This window comes from Nomascus leucogenys, chromosome 8, assembly GCF_006542625.1.
Source record: "Nomascus leucogenys isolate Asia chromosome 8, Asia_NLE_v1, whole genome shotgun sequence".
NCBI classification, from domain to species: domain Eukaryota; kingdom Metazoa; phylum Chordata; class Mammalia; order Primates; family Hylobatidae; genus Nomascus; species Nomascus leucogenys.
The window spans coordinates 4,012,629-4,030,554 of record NC_044388.1 but is presented as its reverse complement, the minus strand read 5'-3'; positions in this window follow the sequence as shown (position 1 = coordinate 4,030,554).

Here is a 17,926-nt window from a genome sequence, read left to right as displayed (position 1 = left end):
GTCTAGGAGTTGCTGAGTGATGGATTGGGCTGCGGGTGAACACACCGCCCTCTTCCTTTCTGCCTCAGTGCCGCTGTCCTCCCTTGCCTTGGGCCGGGCCCCTGCGTCGGTCTCTGGCCTCACTCTTGTCCCCAGGCTCACCGCCAAGGTCGCAGGAAGCAGAGGCGCGTCTCCCCCTGCTTAGACCACCCCGGCCCTGCTGCTGTCCAGCCCCCAGGCCTGCCCTCCTCCCCACTGCGCCAGGACAGCAGGGCCTTCAGGGACCGGAGGGGCCAGGCTGCAGGGAGCGGGGCTGGGCCCGCCCTCCTGAGGAGGAAAGGAAGGTGAGAGTCAGTGACCTGAGAAGTTTCCATGAACTCTGGCCATGAGGGAGCAGGGGGGCACCAGAAGGCTGGGCCCCACACAGCAGGAGGGAGCCACCTGGCAGGCAAAGTGGTTTCCCTACCATCAATTTCTAACTGGATCCTGAGGTAAACAGACACACCGGACCTGCCCTGAGGAAGGAGGCGGGCTGCGAACTGCTTGCCACCATGGGCATTAGAGGAACCAGAGGTATCTGGAGCAGGGGGGTCAGGGCTGTGGACAGCCCGGCCGTCCATCCTGGGCAAGGGGAGATGGCTTGCCCAGGGAGGACGGTGAAGGCTGTTCCCATCCCCGCTCCCACTGGCGCTGTTAAAGTACGGTCCGTTGATGGGTAAACTGAGTGCTCGTGAGTGAGAGAGAAGGGATCATGGTTGGTCTGAGGAAGCAACCAGTTCAACACCTCCAGCTGCTGACTCAGCTGCCTCCTGTCCCCAGCCCTCAACATCTCCTTCCTAAGCCGATGGGAACAAAGACGCCGCCAGTTTCCAGTTGTAAAAATCGGAGGAACAATCAAGAACAAAGATCAAGGCTTCACATTTTCCATGACATTGGTGCAGGGGCGGGGGCACCATGCCTACCTGGCACAGTCCCCATTCCCCATGCCCTCTGGGAAGCAGGAAACTGCCATCTGGGCATGGGCAGTGCCAGGCCTCTCCATTAGCATGGCGCCTCCCCTGGGTCGGCCTGGTTGGCTGTCTTGGCCAGGCCAGGCTGTCTCGGCAGAGCCTCCTGAACTCAGGGTCCCTCAAGCCCGAGTTCCTCCCAGTTCTGGGAAATTAGCCAGCCTCAGAGGCCAGGAGCTGGGAAGCAGGGAGCCCACGCAGGAGACCCCCAAACCCACAGCACTATACAGAGGTCAAGGGTCAGAGGGAGAAGGGCAGGGGGACAGAAGACAGAGGACTGGAGAAGGAGGTATGGACTTGGGGGTGGGTGGGGTTGTAGAGGTGGTGAAGGAGCAGAGTTCTGGAATCCATTTGCAAGATGTCAAAGGGCAGCTGAGGCTGGGCTGCTTCCCAGGGTATGGCCGACATTGACTAGTCTCCTTGTCCTCACCCCATCCCTCTGGCACCCTACTCTTGCAGCTTCTGGGGGAGCTAGGCACGGAATGATGAGTCTACCCGGGTAAACAGATGATGAAACACCTGTTTAATGGAGTACTCTTCAGCTGTTAAAAGTGACATGAACCCACTGATACTGGCAGAGAAAATGACCAAGGTTTACTAAGTGGGAAAAAAAAGGTAAAAAATGATATGTAGATTCCGATACCATTTTGTTAAAAATAAACCTAATACTACTACATTTGGATATGTGTATCTAAATCATGTAAATAACTATATATTTGAATGTACTTGAAAGAAATATAAAAAGATAAATATGGAATAGTTAAAAGAAATTATATCTAAAATAATTCAGACTTAGACATTTGTATATGAATTTTTATAATAAGCATGTACAATCTTATAATAAAGAAAAAAGGCGAGGGCAGAGAAAAGGGTTCAGAACAATCCAAGTCTGTGGATAGATGTGGACATGCCAGGTACACATGCATACACACACATGCACACACACATGCACGCACATGCACACACGTACACATACATGCACACATGCACACACACATGCACACCTCCCACATCCACACACACATGCACACCCACACAGGCACACACACACACACCGAGCACACCTGGCCCACCAAGGAGGGCACACCTGGTGGATCTGGCAAAACTTGGGCAGCACTTGGCTCAGGCACATACCCACAATCCTGGGTTCCCTTGGCATGTGTCAGGAAGGGCCCAAAGCTCTCTCAAGTCACTGATCCTATCTCAGGTCAGCTCAGCTCCTCTTGCTTCCCCAGCCTCTAACTCTTCTCCCTAGGAGCCTTGCCATTTCTTGCCAGGTACTCAGAAACCAGGATCCTATTGATAAAGCCAGGAGAGTCAACAATTCCTGGTGAGCAGCACCCCTCCTGGCTATGAAGATGCCCTCCCTCTTCTCTAGGGCACTGGGGTGCTATCTGCAATGTTGGGCTGTCCCAGAGTTTCCTGTGGATTCTAGTTTGACCAAGGAACACCCTGGGAAACACCCAGCCAATCCAAAACATGATCCTGGTTCTGCCACTCATTTCTTCTCTAGTGTCGGACTAGTTATTTAAACTTCCTGAGCCTCAGTTTCCTCATCAGTAAAATGGGAATAATAAGGTGATTGTGAAACTCAAAGATGATAATATCTAAGAAACTCTACAGTCTTTGGAAGACAAACAAGGAAATGATGACACAAACATCAGGATCCCAGTTCCCTCAGGGTGGGGCAGGGGTTGTGATCAGGGAAGAACACAGGGCTTCTAGAGTGCTAGCAGTATTCTATGTCTTGACCTAGGCAGTGGAAACCTAGGTGTTTGATTTATAATTATTTATTAATCTGTACATATATATTTAATATACACGTGTTATGTTTCACAATGAGAAAAGAAAAAGTAAATAATTTGGACATTTTTCTGCTCAATATAAATGTAAAAGTAGTGCTAGGAAGTGCAAATTCCCATCTTCATACCCTCAGAGGAGCCTCTGGGACTCTAAATTTCACCTGGTTTCCCAGGGAATTGAAAGCGGGTAGAGAGTGGTAGGGCTGTGGCCGAGTTTGCTGGATGGCGAAGATCAGCTAATGAGTAGAGATTCCAGTTATAAATTCAGACCAATGTCGTTTTCCTTGCTGGGGGTGCCCAGGAGGGCAGATGACTTTCTGGGAGGCTGTCAGTCCACTCCAAACAGCCCTCCCTCCCGTGGTCTCTCTCCTCCGCAGACTGCTGAGGACAGCGGGCACATCGCCCCACTCTTGAATTCCTGCCCGGGGTGGTCCTGTCCCCTGCAAAGCTCCCTGGACCCCAGACAGGCCCCTTTCCACACCTACCCACTGCCCCTATTCTTCAATACAGCCCCTTCCTTGGGCCTGGGCACCCCACCTTGCTGGCCCCAGACAAGGACCCCTGCCTTCCCCAGCCCCCCAAAACCCCAACATCCCCAGCCCTTCCTTCCCTGCTGTGGGTTCCCCTAGACTTTGAGGAACACTCTGCCACTGAGCACAGGCATCACCCCCTTTCATCAGCCCGCTGACTTGGCAATCTCCCAAGGTGAAGGTGGAGGGAGCTCTCAGAAGCCAGGACAGAGGCAGGGCCTCCTGCCCACCCAAGCCCTGGACCCCAGGCATCGGGCAGCCCTCAGGGCTGAGCCCACCCTGCCATCAGAGGCCACAGGAATGTCCATGAGGGCCTGGCCAGGGAGATGCCCAGTGATCATCAACGCCCTCCCTCCACATCTGACTCGCTCCCTGTTCCTCTGACTCAGCTTCTGTTTGACTCTGATTTCGTTTCTCTCCCATCCTTGGTTTTCTGTGGGTCTCTGTCTTCACAGTCCCCAGACTGCACAAGGGCGGCATGATCCTTTCCTCCGACTGCGTGTGGTGTGACCCTGAGCCTCTGGGCCTGGCTGTCCGCCTGCTCCAGGGCCCGCTCTGTCCGGGAGGTCTCCCCACCCCCACCGAGGGAGGTGGCTGAGGTGAAGAAAGAAGCCCGAGGGCCTCGGTGGCAGAGCCGGGCTGAAAGGAAAGAAGAAGCTGATGAAACCAGGGCACTGGAGGACAGGGCCGTGGAAGGGCGAAAGGGAAGTGCGTTTAGGTGAATGGGGTGCATTGGAGGCAGGTGGGGGTGGCCAAGGCGTTACATAATCAAAGCTGAAAAGGAGTTGAGTTCTGGAGAAAAACAAGGTCTTAGGGGAAATAAAGGTGGATTACAGGATGGGCTCAGATACCAAGAAGTTCTTTTCAGTGTCTAACTTCAATCCCGCCTGAGGCAGAACTAGCTTTCTCCACGTGTAGTTCTTGCATCCTGGAAACTCACACACGGCATAATGTGAAAGGAAGCACGAGAAGCGCTTGTGAGGGGCAGAGAGTCTTTCTCCTTGGCCTGCAAAGCCACCACAGTGTCCCGTCCCCACCGCCAACCACCTGATAGCTCCCCAGTCCTTGGCATGGCCCAGAGACCAAGCTGTTGGCAGTGGTAGCTCCTAGCCGTTTAGACAATCTTCCTTTCACAAGTTTATTTATTATTCTTTTCCCACCTCTCCACCCCTTCCCCACCGGCTGCTTAAAATATTTTTCAAACAGAAAAATCCAACCACAGCTGGAAACCAACCCTAAAGTTAGTCCGGAACGTGGGAGCTGCCAGGGAAAATTGCTGGGGCTCAGGCTGTGGGAGGAAGGGCCTGAGCCGTGGAGATAGGCTCGCTCTGGAGGGGCTTGCAGCAGGGACACAGACGCAGGGAGAGGGGATCGGGCCTCATCATCATTCCACAAACCGTCAGCGAGAACCGGCTGTGAACCAGGCCCTGCGCCAGGACCGTGAGGGACATAAATTGCCTTAAGTAAAAGGGGCTGACCCCATTCTCAAGAAGTTACAGGCTTAATAAGGAGGTAAGGCACAGACACAAACACTCCAGTGGCAATCATAGCATGCACTTAAAGGGTGTTTGCCATGTACAAGGTCCTGACCTAAGCACTTTACATGTAGTAATTCATTAAAAACCCTCATCAGCCCTGTAAGAAAGGTACTCTCATTATTCCCATCTTATAGAGGAGGAAACTGAGGCACACAGAAGGTAAGAAACTCTTTTTAAAAAAAAAAGAAAAAAAGAGTTGCACTCTGTTGCCCAGGTTGAAGTGCAGTGGCGCAATCATGGCTCATTGCAGCCTCAACCTCCTGGGCTCAGGTGATCCTCCCACCTCAGCCTTCCAAGTAGCTGGGACTACAGGCGCACGTCACCACGCCTGGCTAATTTTTACTTATGTTTTATTTTTGTACAGGCAGGGTTTAACCATGTTGTTCAGGCTGGTCTCGAACACTGGGTTCAAGTGATCTGCCCACATCAGCCTCCCAAAGTGCTGGGATTACAGGCGTGAGCTACCGCACCCAGCCAAGAGACTGTCACCCCACAGTACAACTAGTAAGCAGTGGAGTCAGGATCTGGGCCCGGGGAGTCTGTCCGGAATCCATCTTAGCGGCTATGCTATGTCACTTCTGTACAGTCATGCAAGGGGAGAAGCAAAACCCCATGAAAGAAGCATAAACAAATTAACATGAGAACTCAAGGAAGGGAGAGACTGTCCCCGGCAGAGGGTCAGAATCAAGGAGTGCTCCCTGGAGGAAGTAACACAGAGCAGCCTCTGGAAGGATAGTGGGGCTTCTGAGCCTATATTCAGGGGCAGGGACGGAAGCTCTACAGCAGAGATCGCTAAAGCAGGAGCACAGACAGCACCCAGGAGGTCAGCTGCTGGTGTACAGCACCACCCAAAAGCCTGTCCTCATGGCAGCCCAGTGCCCAGAAGGGACGCTGGCCAGAGGAAGATGTCCAGGCAGGCCAGGCTCAGCCACAGTGGAACAGCAATTCAGACTCGTGCTCCAGCTCTCCAGCACCCTCGGCCTGTATCATCTCCCTGCACCTCCTACCTGCTCCATTCTCTCACTCTCACCACTAATCCGGATCCCCATGCAAATCTGTTCATGGGGAGAGTGAAAGACAAAACTACAACACTTGAAAAACTCTTTATAATACAAATATCTGATGGCATCTAATTTAGACAAAAATCACCCAGTTGTCTTGTTTGGACAGTTGGGCCCAGTAGAGTGGCCACAGAGCCATGTGGCCTGAAGCCTCAGGAGATAGGCTGGTGGGTGTGTGGGCAGACTCTGCCTCTCCCTGTCAGGCCTGTACTTGGCTGAGATGCCAGGTCATTTGACATCTCTGGGCCTCAGTTCTCTCAGATGTGACGATGAAGAAATATGAGCCCTTTCCTGGCTCTAGACCGACAGCTCCAGTCATAGCCTCCAGCTGCAAGCATCTACCTATTCCAAGGTGCATCCCCATCCCTTCCTGTCCCACCAGGCAAGAGCAGGTCATACCAAACCCCAGCCCACGGTTTTGGGTAATCCAAACTTGGGTGGGCTCCTTCCCTTTGATCCTGGCTGCCTCCTGATCCCTTCAGTGGAGGGAAGCAACCTCCAACCTCTTGTGGATTTGTGTTTTGTTTTGTTTTGTTTTGTTTTGTTTTTCAGAGATGGGGTTTTGCTGTGTTGCCCAGGCCAGAAAACGCAGTGGCTATGCATGGGTACAATCATAGTGCACTGCAGCCTCCAACTCCTGGGCTCAAGCCATCCTCCTGCCTCAGCCTGCCAAGTAGCTGGGACGACAGGCGCGCCTGGATCCTCTTGTGGGTTTTAAGAAAGGAAGGAATTACTGGAGTCTGGAGGCCCGGCCCAGGCCTCCTACGCCCCCTGGCGGAAGGAACAGAGCTGTGTCCAGACCTGCACTGGAATCTTTGGCCAACCTTCCCACCACTCTCCTCCCACCCGTCCTGTCTTTTCCTCTGACGTTATTCATTCACCCTTAACTGCACATGTACTGGGTGCCAGGCACATGCCACGAGATGGGGCGTGGAAGTGACTGAAATTGTCCCTGTCCCAAGGTGCTGTCTGTTCACTCAACTCTGTTCAATTCATTCAATAAATATTTATGGAGCTTCTACTCTCTGCCAGGCTCTTCTCAAGGCCCCAAGGACACCATCCTGCCCTCACAGAGTTTAGTCTAACAGGACCTATGGCCTGGTAAACAGACAATCATCATACAGTAGATGAGCCACAGGTGCCAGAGGAGAGGCCAAGAGGAGACACGTCAGATGCGCCAACAGCGGCCCTCACGCCAAGCAGGGGGCTGGCGGGGCAGAGGAGGGTGTGGGTGTGCACGCGTGTACATGTGTGTGCATGCTGGGGGATGGTGGGAGACGGATTTGCAGAGATGGCAGAGCCACATCAGGGCTGGGCTCGAGCAGCTGTGTAGGATCCCTCCAGGCGCAGGAAACGGGGTATGGGGTGGGGCAGGACGGAAAGAACATCCCACACCAACAGGACAGAGCGAGCAAGGGCACAAAGTCCCGGCATGTTTAGGAAGCTACAAATAGTTTGCTGTGGTACAAGTGTGTGGTCAGTGGCAAGGAGGCAGCAGGACGGTGGGAGAGGCCTCGCGGGTTGGATAAGGGGCTTGGGTCTCATCCTGGAGCCTGTGAGGAGCCACTGAAGGCTTCGAGAGACAGAATGATACGAATGCTTCTGCTTTCAGAAGAAGACCGCTAGACGAGTGGAATGTGGAGCGCGGCTGGGAAGGCAAGTGGTCGGAGATGGCATGGTGCTTGTACCCCAGCTGTGTGACATCAGGCAAGCCACATCACTTCTCTGAGCCACAGAGGCCTCATCTGTTAAATGGGGGTGCATCTGCCAAATGGGGGTGATGATACTCAGCCTATAGCCTTGTTAAGAGGAGTAAGTGAGATAATATACAGAAATGCCTACTGTGGTACCTGACTCATAATAGACACATAGTAAATGATATACATATGCATATATATATATATATATATATATATATAAAACGTCAGAGAGCCTACCAAGAAGGCTATTGCAATTGCCTAGGCAAGAGATGCAGAGAACCTGAATTCAACCATTGCGGAAGGTGAGAAGAAGGGGACGTCAAGAGCTGTTTCAGACAGTTGCCCTTTGGGAATGGGTTGGATATGGATCTTGTCTTTCTAAAAACATCCCAGAGTTCATCTCAGCCTTTTGTCCTCAGGCACTAATCCGTGACTCCTGCATTCCTCATCACCTTCTCGCATTTTTTCACTGCCTGCTTTGTATTAGGTGTACATATGCTTGTTCAAGGCTTGTCCATTTGCAGTTTGTCTGGCTCAGGCACAGGCTGCCTGGAGTTCAGGCAAAGGCCCTGCCGGCTGAGCCTCTAGGTAGGTATGTCTCGGGCAGCAGTGGACAGATTCATGGAGGTTTTGGATGACAATCAGATGAGGATCTGTCCAGCCACCACGTTCATCCCTGAAGCTAAGGTTGAGAAAGGAAGTGCTGGGAAAGTTGACCACGGAGATTGTCTGGCTGGCGCCTGGGTTTCATCAAACACTCATTGCTGAGTGGAAATCCAGCAAGCCCATCTCCAGCCTACCCCTCAGGCACAGCTCCCCCAGTTCCCCGGCCAGTCAGCCTTCCTCTCACACCTGCCTCCAGGGTGCCAGCTCTTAACACAGGTACCACAGGTACCATTCGGGGGGTGCTCCAGCCCCTCTAGAAGGGCAAAAAGGGGCAAGCAGTTTGCGTGTGTGTAGCTCGATCACCATTTAACCTACTTAGAGTGTGTTCATCTGAGGTTGCCAGCGGTGGAGAGAGTTGTGGCAATTATTAAGGGCTAAGACCCCCCAAAGCCATCTCATGGTGTTGTCACCCTCTCCAGGCCATACTGAGCCTGGGGCAGTTGTTAATAGTGTCAGAAGCAGCTATTAGTCTCCGTGGTCTGCAGGTCCCCCTCCAAGATAGTTTGATAATGTTCATTTTAAGATGTTAGTTTGTGTTTTGTGTTTTTCCCCAGTATCTGTCCCCCGTTCCAAAGGGATAACTCAGCTCTTTAGATTTCTTTGGGGTAGAAATTTAAAAAAAATCATTCAAAGACAACCTCTTGAACTGTCTCTCATGAATTCCTGGGCTTACTCAAGAGATGATATCAGGTGTTCAAGATGCTGTTGAGAGAGGAAAGCAAGGAGTGAGCAGGGTGAGAGGAGAGGAAGCTGAACTCCTGCTCCAGCATCACTGTGGAGAAGGGGCAGGGTCTCCAAGGGGCATGGCTGCATGGGCGTGTTGGACCCTGTACACCAGCTCTACCAGCCTGGGCCAAGGTTCCCAGGTCACAAGGAGCAGTAACATGACCCAACACAGAGGCCTGTGGGAAAAGGAACAAGGAGGAGATCAGCATGACATGGTGAGAGGCCCTTGCGTACCCTGCCTCCTGGGCTCCAAGAAGCAATTCCCCAGGACTCCTGAGCGACCTTGGGGAGGGGGAGGTAGCCTCAGTAATGGAGGAGATTAAATCCCCTGGGGCCAGTCAGGATGGGGCTTTGAGTTAGATTTAGGTTGGTTTAAATTTTTTAAAAATAGGACCTCTTTCGTCCTCCAGGATTTATGGAGGAAGATTCATCCCTCCAACTGCAGCCAGGACATTTATTGGCTGTTCCAGGTGCACCTGAGAGCCAGGTGAACATGGGCACAATGCAAGCGAGACCCTCCTTCCCTGGTCCCACAGGCAGCCTCGTCAGGTCCCTCAAAGGAGGACCTGAGGATGTGGCTTTTTGGACCACCTTGGTTGACTGGCTTCCAGGTCCCCTTCACAAGGTCGTGGTGAATTGTCAGTTCCTTGATGTCATGCCGGACCCCTATTAACTTCAGTAGGGGGGGCACCAGGTTCAAGAGACCGAAGAAGAGAACCAGAGCCAGCATACGAGACCAGGGGCTTTATTAATGGGAAATTTACACATGGGGATGCTCCCATGGTGGCACGCTGGGCAGGAGAACCACAGCCACTTGAGAAAAATATGCAGTTTATAGCATTTTCACTTCGCACCCTTCCCCTAACAGCCTCCACCTGGCAGCCTTCATTTAATCCAAAAGAAAGGGCCTCAATCCCCTGTATGGCCGTGTCCCACAGGACAGCAGCGAAACTCAGATGTTCTCATAGATAAGAAATAAATCTCCGGGTCGGCCACTCCCAGAATCTTTAGCTCAGACTTCTGAACTGCTTTCAGGTGCATCTGCTGTACAGGGTCCCTCTCAGGCTGTGCTTGAGTTATCACTCTCAGCTGTGTCTACCATACACTTGAACACATAAGCCCCCTGCACCCTCACTGTGTCTAACCTGTCCGAGCAGAGCTCTCTGCCTCCAACTGCACCCACAGGTGCAGACCCCTGCCTGGGACCTTCTCTATGTAGACACCCTATGTGCTACTCCTCCAAGAAAAAGTCTGTAAACTCTCTTCCTGTGTCCATTCTTCACACAAATTAGCACAGTAAGGAAAAAAGAGACGACTTGGGAGCAGAAATCGCAGTGATCCAGTTTGGACCCTACCACAATAGTTAAGACAAAGCAGCCTCCGTCTCAGTTTTTCCACCCGTAAAATGGGAATAACAGCTGCCTCACATCAAAGGAAGTGCCATGTAAGTGGTAAAATGCTCTAAGGTTGTAAGGAGTTTTTAAATGCAAGGGACCTTATTCTTCATTTAGAGAACTGAACCCAGAACTTCAGAGGGTGAGACTCTCTCCTCACTCTAGATCTATGAGCCAGGGCTTTGGGCTCTGAGATCTCTGATTCACATAAGAATAAACGCAGAATCCATTAAATAAAGGTCGTGTGCCTCTTAAGTCCACCCAGGTACTACAGTGGCTGCAGCAACGGGGTCATGACCTGGCTCAGCCTTCAACTCTCCAAGCTTTAGCAAGTCCCGATCTCTTGGGAAAGTGCACCCAATAAGCAAACAACGGACTTGGTTCTGGTCCTGATACTTTCACTCACTGGGTGGCATTTAACCTCAAGCAAGCTTTCTCAAGTGTGGAATCAAGAAAGTGGGGACAGAATGAAGACCATGAAGAGCACCTCCAACTCGAATTCCTCAGTCTCCCCGCCAGTGCAAAGGGAGGTCAAGACAGCCCTGAAGATCCTCCTGCCTCATTCCGTTCCTGCACATGAGTCCAGGGAGGGATGCAGAGCTGGGCAGAGCTACTCGCTGACCTGCCCCTGGCCCCACAGGGCCTTTTCGGACCAGCAGCCCTTTCCGGCCTGCACTGCCCTGGGCCTATGGGGCCAAGAGTACATGCACGTGGAGAGATTGAGGAGGCTGGGAATACAGGAGTACACAGCTGGCCCCCTCTGCCCAGGCCCACCCAGAGAGCCCCAGTGAGCTCACGTCTGCAGTAACCTCACTTCTCATAACTGCGACGGTGAGACACGCCTGGGAAGCCAAGCCCAGGTGAGAAGTGATGGCTGTCTCCTCAGGAATGTGCTGCCCAATTAACACTGCCTCCCAGATGGCTGCTGCGGAGGCTAGGACTACTCCGCCAGGGCGGTGCTGGCCAGCCTCCAGGCTGAGTCATTCTGTGAGCATTTATTGAGGGCCTACTATGCATCGGGCATAACAAGGAGGAATAAAAGCCACACTGGAGAGTACAGTCTATCTGTCCCAGACACACTTTTGGAGACAGATTGTCAGACAGCCTCAAGAGCTCTACTGGTGAAGCCCCCAGACCTCCATCAACCCAAACCCGCCCACTTCCTGACCACAGCTGCAAGCCCTTAACTTGCTTCCCTCCCTTTTCAAAGCATCCACAGTTCCAGTCTCCTTCTAGGCTCCTCTTCATCTCAAGCTGTATGAATCAGGCTGCTGCCTCCTCATTTTCCTGCTTCTGGGACAGTCTGAACCACCCACTGTCCACCCACTTGCAGACATTAGGTTTGTCGCTTCCTGTCCTTGGCAGGGTGTCCAAGAGAGGCCATAAGGTGAGGCAACACCCACGTGCCTGGAGGATGGGCTCTCACTAGAGGTGCTCTCCGCGTGAATTACCTACAGAGGCAGGTCCTCAGGCAGGAAAGCCTAACTTGGAAGACAGGCCTCAGTCAGGCAAGGGGCCTCCTCTCAAAGGGCATGTGTCCCGAGGGCTGAAGGTGGAAGAGGTCAGAAACCACAGCGTGGCCTACATGGTATGTGCTCAAAGCAGTCATTCTTCTTGTTACAAGATCCAGTCTTTTATCTTTACTAGCTCTGTATCTGCATGTTAGGATTGCGTCCCACCAGGAAAAAGAGACACCCAAAAGACCAGCCTTACATGATTTTGAGGGGCTATTTTTCTCATTTAATGAGAGCTCAGAGGTTAGGCAGTCAGGGCCTGACCATGGCTCCAACGCCATCAGGGGTTCAGGCTCCTTTTACGCTTCTACCCAGCCTCCCTTAGCATGTACTTCTTATCGTCACAAGATGGCTGCCGCATCTCCAACATCAAGTTCAAATTCCAAGCAGGAAGAGGAAGGTCAAAGGACCAGTTGAGTCTCCATCCCTTTTAAGGAGCTTTCCTGGAAGTGCCACACAAGTTCTTATACCCCTATCTGAGCCACCTCTATCTGCAAAAGAGGCTGAGAAATGTATTTTTAGTTGATCATTTGCTGCCACCAACAACATCGGATTTGGTTAACTGAGGAATAAAAACTGGTATAGAACTTGCAAGGAGAGAGATGTGTAGGAGCAAAGGGAAAACTGCCCCCTTTTCCTGTGAAGGGGCTCCCACTTGGTCATAAGTCAGGCTCTCAACGACATAAGACAAGGCGAGAGGGGGATGTCATCCAGTTTTTATTTTGGGGACTCGGTGGTTTTTCTAAATAGACACTGGACTGGTCAGAACCACAAAACTGACCAGTCTGCAAGGCTGAATTGAACAGCAGGCTTTTGGGGTTTTAGGCGTATGTTCTATGCTATGGTACCCACTTTATGGCATAAGAACACAGAAAGACAAAGGCAAAGGAAAACAGGATTTCTGGGCGGAAAAAGGATCAGACAACATGAATATTCATTTGAAAAGTATGCCAGAGTTGCCATACCCAAGACTAGTCAGACAAATGCTTTTCTCCGATTAATCAAGATTTGGGAGAGAAAAAGGCAGTTTTTTTTTTACCGTTTGCTCAACCAGATTCCACAGAAAGAGAGACTGAGAGCCTGGCTGGTAAAAATTTCTTACCCTTCTGCTGACTTGGGAGGTCCTGAGTTCTTTTCACTGCAGCTTCCAGAGGAGCAGGGCAGCATTGATGTGCTGCTCACAGTGCCAAAACGGTAGGGGAAGTTTACTGAAAATCACCTGAAAAAAGGCAGATTAATAGAAGAAAAGGCATACAAATTTTATTAATATGCATGCAAGGGGAGTGCGGGAAGAGGGAATCATAGAGTGATTAGCCCAACACTGAAATGGGGTACAAAAGCTTATACACCCTCCATATGATTTGGATTTGTGTCCCTGCCCAAATCTCATGTTGAATTGGTGGAGGGGCCTGGCGGGAATGATTGGATCATGGGGGCTGTTCTCGTGATAGTGAGTGAGTTCTCATGAGATCTGATGGTTTAAAAGCATGTGGCACTTTCCCTTCACTCTCTCTCTCCTGCTCTGCCATGTTAAGGTGTGCTTGCTTTCCCTTCACCTTCTGCCATGATTCTAAGCTCCTGAGGCCTCCCACCCATGCTTCCTGCACAGCCTGCAAAACTGTAAGTCAATTAAACCTCTATTCTTCATAAGTACCAGTTTTGGGTAGTTCTTCATAGCAGTGTGAGAATGGATTAATACAGAAAACTGATACCAGGAGTGGGGCATTGCTATAAAGATACCTGAAAATGTGGAAGCAACTTTGGAACTGGGTAATGGGCAGAGGTTGGAACAGTTTGGAGGGCTCAGAAGAAGACAGGAAGGTGTGGGAAAGTTTGAAAATTCCTAGAGACTTGTTGAATGGTTTTGACCAAGATGCTGATAGTGATATGGACAATGAAGTCCAGGCTGAGGTGGTCTCAGATGGAGATGAGGAACTTATCGGGAACTGGAGTAAAAGTCATTCTTGCTATGCTTTAGCAAAGAGACTGACAGCATTTTGCCCCAGCCCTAGAGAACTGTGGCATTTTGAACTTGAGAGAGATGATTTAGGTTATCTGGTGGAAGATAATTGTAAGCAGCAAAGCATTCAAGAGGTGATCTGACCTGGCTGCTTCTAACAGTGTACAGTCATATGTGTTCACAAAGTGATGATCTGAAATCAGAACCTATGTTTAAAAGGGAAGCAGAACATAAACGTTTGAAAAATTTGCAACCTGACCATGTGGTAGAAAAGAAAAACCTATTTTCTGGGAAGAAATTCCAGCTGGATGCCAGGCACGGTGGCTCATGCCTGTAATCCCAGCACTTTGGGAGGCTGAGGAGGGTGGATCACCTGAGGTCAGGAGTTCAAGACCAGCCTGGCCAACATGGTGAAACCCTGTCTCTACTAATAATACAAAAATTAGCTGGGCTTGGTGGCAGGCACCTGTAATCTCAGCTACTCAGGAGACTGAGACAGGAGAATTGCTTGAACCTGGGAGACAGAGGTTGCAGAGAGCCGTGATTGCACCACTGCACCCCAGCCTGGGCAACAAGAGTGAGACTCCAACTTGGTGGGGGTGGGTTGAAATTCAAGCTAGCTGCAGAAATTTACATAAGTAAAGCAGATCTGAATGTTAATAACCAAGACAATGGGGAAAATGTCTCCAGGACGTGTCAGAGATCTTTGTGGCAGACCTTCCCATCATAGACATGGAGGCCTTGGAGGGAAAAATAGTTTCATGGGCCAGGCCCAGGGCCCCTGCTGCTCTGGGCAGCATCAGGACATGGCACCCTGCCTCCCAGCCACGCCAGCTACAGCTGTGGCTAAAAGGGGCCAAGGTACAGCTCAGGCTGTTGCTTCAGAAGGTTCAAGCCCCAAGTGTTGGTGGCTTCCATATGGTGTTGGGTCTGCGGGTGTGCAGAAGGCAAGAGCTGAGGCTTGGAAGCCTTCACGTAGATTTTAGAGGATATATGGAAATGCCTGGATGTCCAAGCTGAAGTCTGCTGCATGAGCACAGCCCTCATGAAAAACCTCTACTAGGGCGTTGCAGAGGGGAAATGTGGGGTTGGAGCCCCCACAGAGTCCCCACTGGGGCACTGCCTAGTGGAGCTATGAGAAGAGGGCCACCATCCTCCAGACCCTAGAATAGTAGATCCACTGACAGCTTGCACTGTGCACCTGGAAAAGTAGTAGGCACTCAACACCAGCCCATGAAAGCAGCCAAAGGGGCTATACCCTGCAGAGCCACAGGGGCAGAGCTGTCCAAAGCCTTAGGAGCCCACTGCTTGTATCAACATGCTCTGAATGTGAGACATGGAGTCAAAGGAGATTATTTTTGAGCTCTAAGATTTGGCTGGGTATGGTAGCTCGCACCTGTAACCCTAGCACTTTGGGAGGCCAAGACGGGAGGATTGCTTGAGGCCAGGAGTTTGAGACCAGCCTGGGTAACATAGCAAAACCCCATCTCTACCAAAAAAGAAAAAAATACACACACACAAATTAGCTGGGCATGGTGGTCCGTTCCTGTAGTCCCAGCTACTTGGGAGGCTGAGGAGGGAGGGTGGTTTGAGCCCAGGAGGCAGAGGATGCAGTGAGCTGAGATCATACCCAGGCACTCCGGCCTGGGTAGTGGAGCCAGACCCCTTCTCAAAAAAATAAAAAGATTCAATGACTGCCCTATTGTGTTTCAGACTTGCATGGGGCCTGTAGCCCCTTTGTTTTGGCCAATTTCTCCCATTTGGAATGGGAGCATTTACTCAATGCCAGTACCTCCATTGTATCTTGGAAGTAACTAAATTGTTTTTGAATTTACAGGCTCATAGGCAGAAGGGACTTGCCTTTTCTCACATGAGACTTTGTCAGAGGCATGTGAACCAGAACAGCTCCATCTTGAATAGGAGCTGGGTACAATGAGGCTGAAACCTACTGGGCTGCATTCCCAGACAGTTAAGGCATTCTAAGTCACAGGATGAGACAGGAGGTCGGCACAGGATACAGGTCATAAAGACCTTGCTGATATAACAGGCTGCAGGAAAGAAGCCAGCTAAATCCTACCCAAACCAAAATGGCCATGAGAGTGACCTCTGGTCATCCTCACTGCTACACTCCCACCAGTGCCATGACAGTTTACAAATGCTGTGGCAACGTCAGGAAGTTACCCTATATGGTCAAAAAGGGGAGGCGTGAATAATCCATAATCCACCCCTTGTTCAGCATATCTTCAAGAAATAACCATAAAAACGGGCAACCAGCAGCCCTTGTGGCTGCCCTGTCTATGAAGTAGCCATTCTTTTATTCCTTTACTTTCTTTTTTTTTTTTTTTGAGATGGAGTCTCACTCTGTCACCCAGGCTGGAGTGCAGGGGCCCGATCTTGGCTCACTGCAAGCTCCACCTCCCAGGTTCACGCCATTCTCCTGCCTCAGCCTCCTGAGTAGCAGGGACTATAGGCGCCCGCCACCACGCCCAGCTAATTTTTTGCATTTTTAGTAGAGATGGGGTTTCACCATGTTAGCCAGGATGGTCTCGATCTCCTGACCTCATGATCCGCCTGCCTCGGCCTCCCAAAGTGTCTTTTCTTAATAAACGTGGTTTCACTTTGCACTGCAGACTCGCCCTGAATTCTTTCTTGAGTGAGATCCAAGAACCCTCTCTTGGGGTCTGGATCGGGACCACTTTCCTGTAACAACTTTGGACTTGGACTTTTGAGTTGATGCTGGGATGAGTTAAGACTCTGGGGGACTGCTGAGAAGGGATAATTGTATTTTACAATGTGAGAAAGACATGAGATTTGGGAGGGGCCGGGGTGGAATGATGTGGTTTGGATTTGTATCCCTGCCCAAATCTCATGTTGAATTGGAGGAGGGGCCTCATGGGAGGTGATTGGATCACGGGGGCTGTTCTCGTGATAGTGAGTGAGTTCTCACAAGATCTGATGGTTTAAAAGTGTGTGGCACTTTTCCCTTCACTCTCTCTCTGCTGCTCTGCCATGGTAAGATGTGATTGCTTCCCATTTACATTCTGCCATGATTGTAAGTTTCCTGAGGCCTCCCACCCATGCTTCCTGTACAGCCTGTGGAACTGTGATTCAGTTAAACCTCTTTTCTTCATAATTACCCAGTCTCAGGTAGTTCTTTATAGCAGGGTGGGAATTGATACAACCCTTCTTTACAGGGGAGACAGAAGATGGGGAATGTAAATGATTAGGGAGAATGAAGAGACAAGGCAGACACTTAAACTTGTAGATGATTCTCTTTGCAATCTGAATGAGTAGGAAAGGCAGGCATTATCTTGTGAAAAATTCCATCCAGGCATGATTGCATTCTTCAGTCTTCTTCTCTGCCATAGATCATGATATTTCAGGGATGGGATACAAGCTCTTGGTAAGAAGTTTTCTTGGCCAGGCACAGTGGCTCATGCCTGTAATCCTAGCACATTGGGAAGCTGAGGCAGGAGGACTGCTTGAGCCCAGGAGTTTGAGACCAGCCTGGGCAACATGGGGAGACCCCATCGCTAGTAAAAATTTAAAAATTAGCCAGGCGTGGTGGCACACACCTATGGTCCCAACTACTTGGGAGGTTGAGGTAGGAGGTATCATCGAAAAAAGTATCAGAGGTAAGTCTCAATTAGTTTAGGAGTTTATTTTGACAAGGTTAAGGACATACCTGTGACACAGCCTCAGGAGGTCCTAACGACATGTGCGCAAGGTAGTCAGGTACAGCTTGCTTTTAAACATTTTAGGGAGACATGAGACATCAATAATTATGTGTAAGATGTACATTGGTTGGGTCCAGTAAGGCGGGACAACACGAAGGGTGGCGAGGTGGGGGTTTTTCAGGTCAGAAGTAGATAAGAGAAAAAAGGTTGCGTTCTTTTGAGTCCTAGATCCGCCTTCCACTGAATACACAATTTAGTCTGGCTCAGTACACCTGCATTTTTACATACACCGTAGGGCAGAGGAGGCAATCAAATATACATTTGTCTCAGGTGAGCCTCAGAAAGATGACTTTGAGTCCTGTCTGTCCTTTG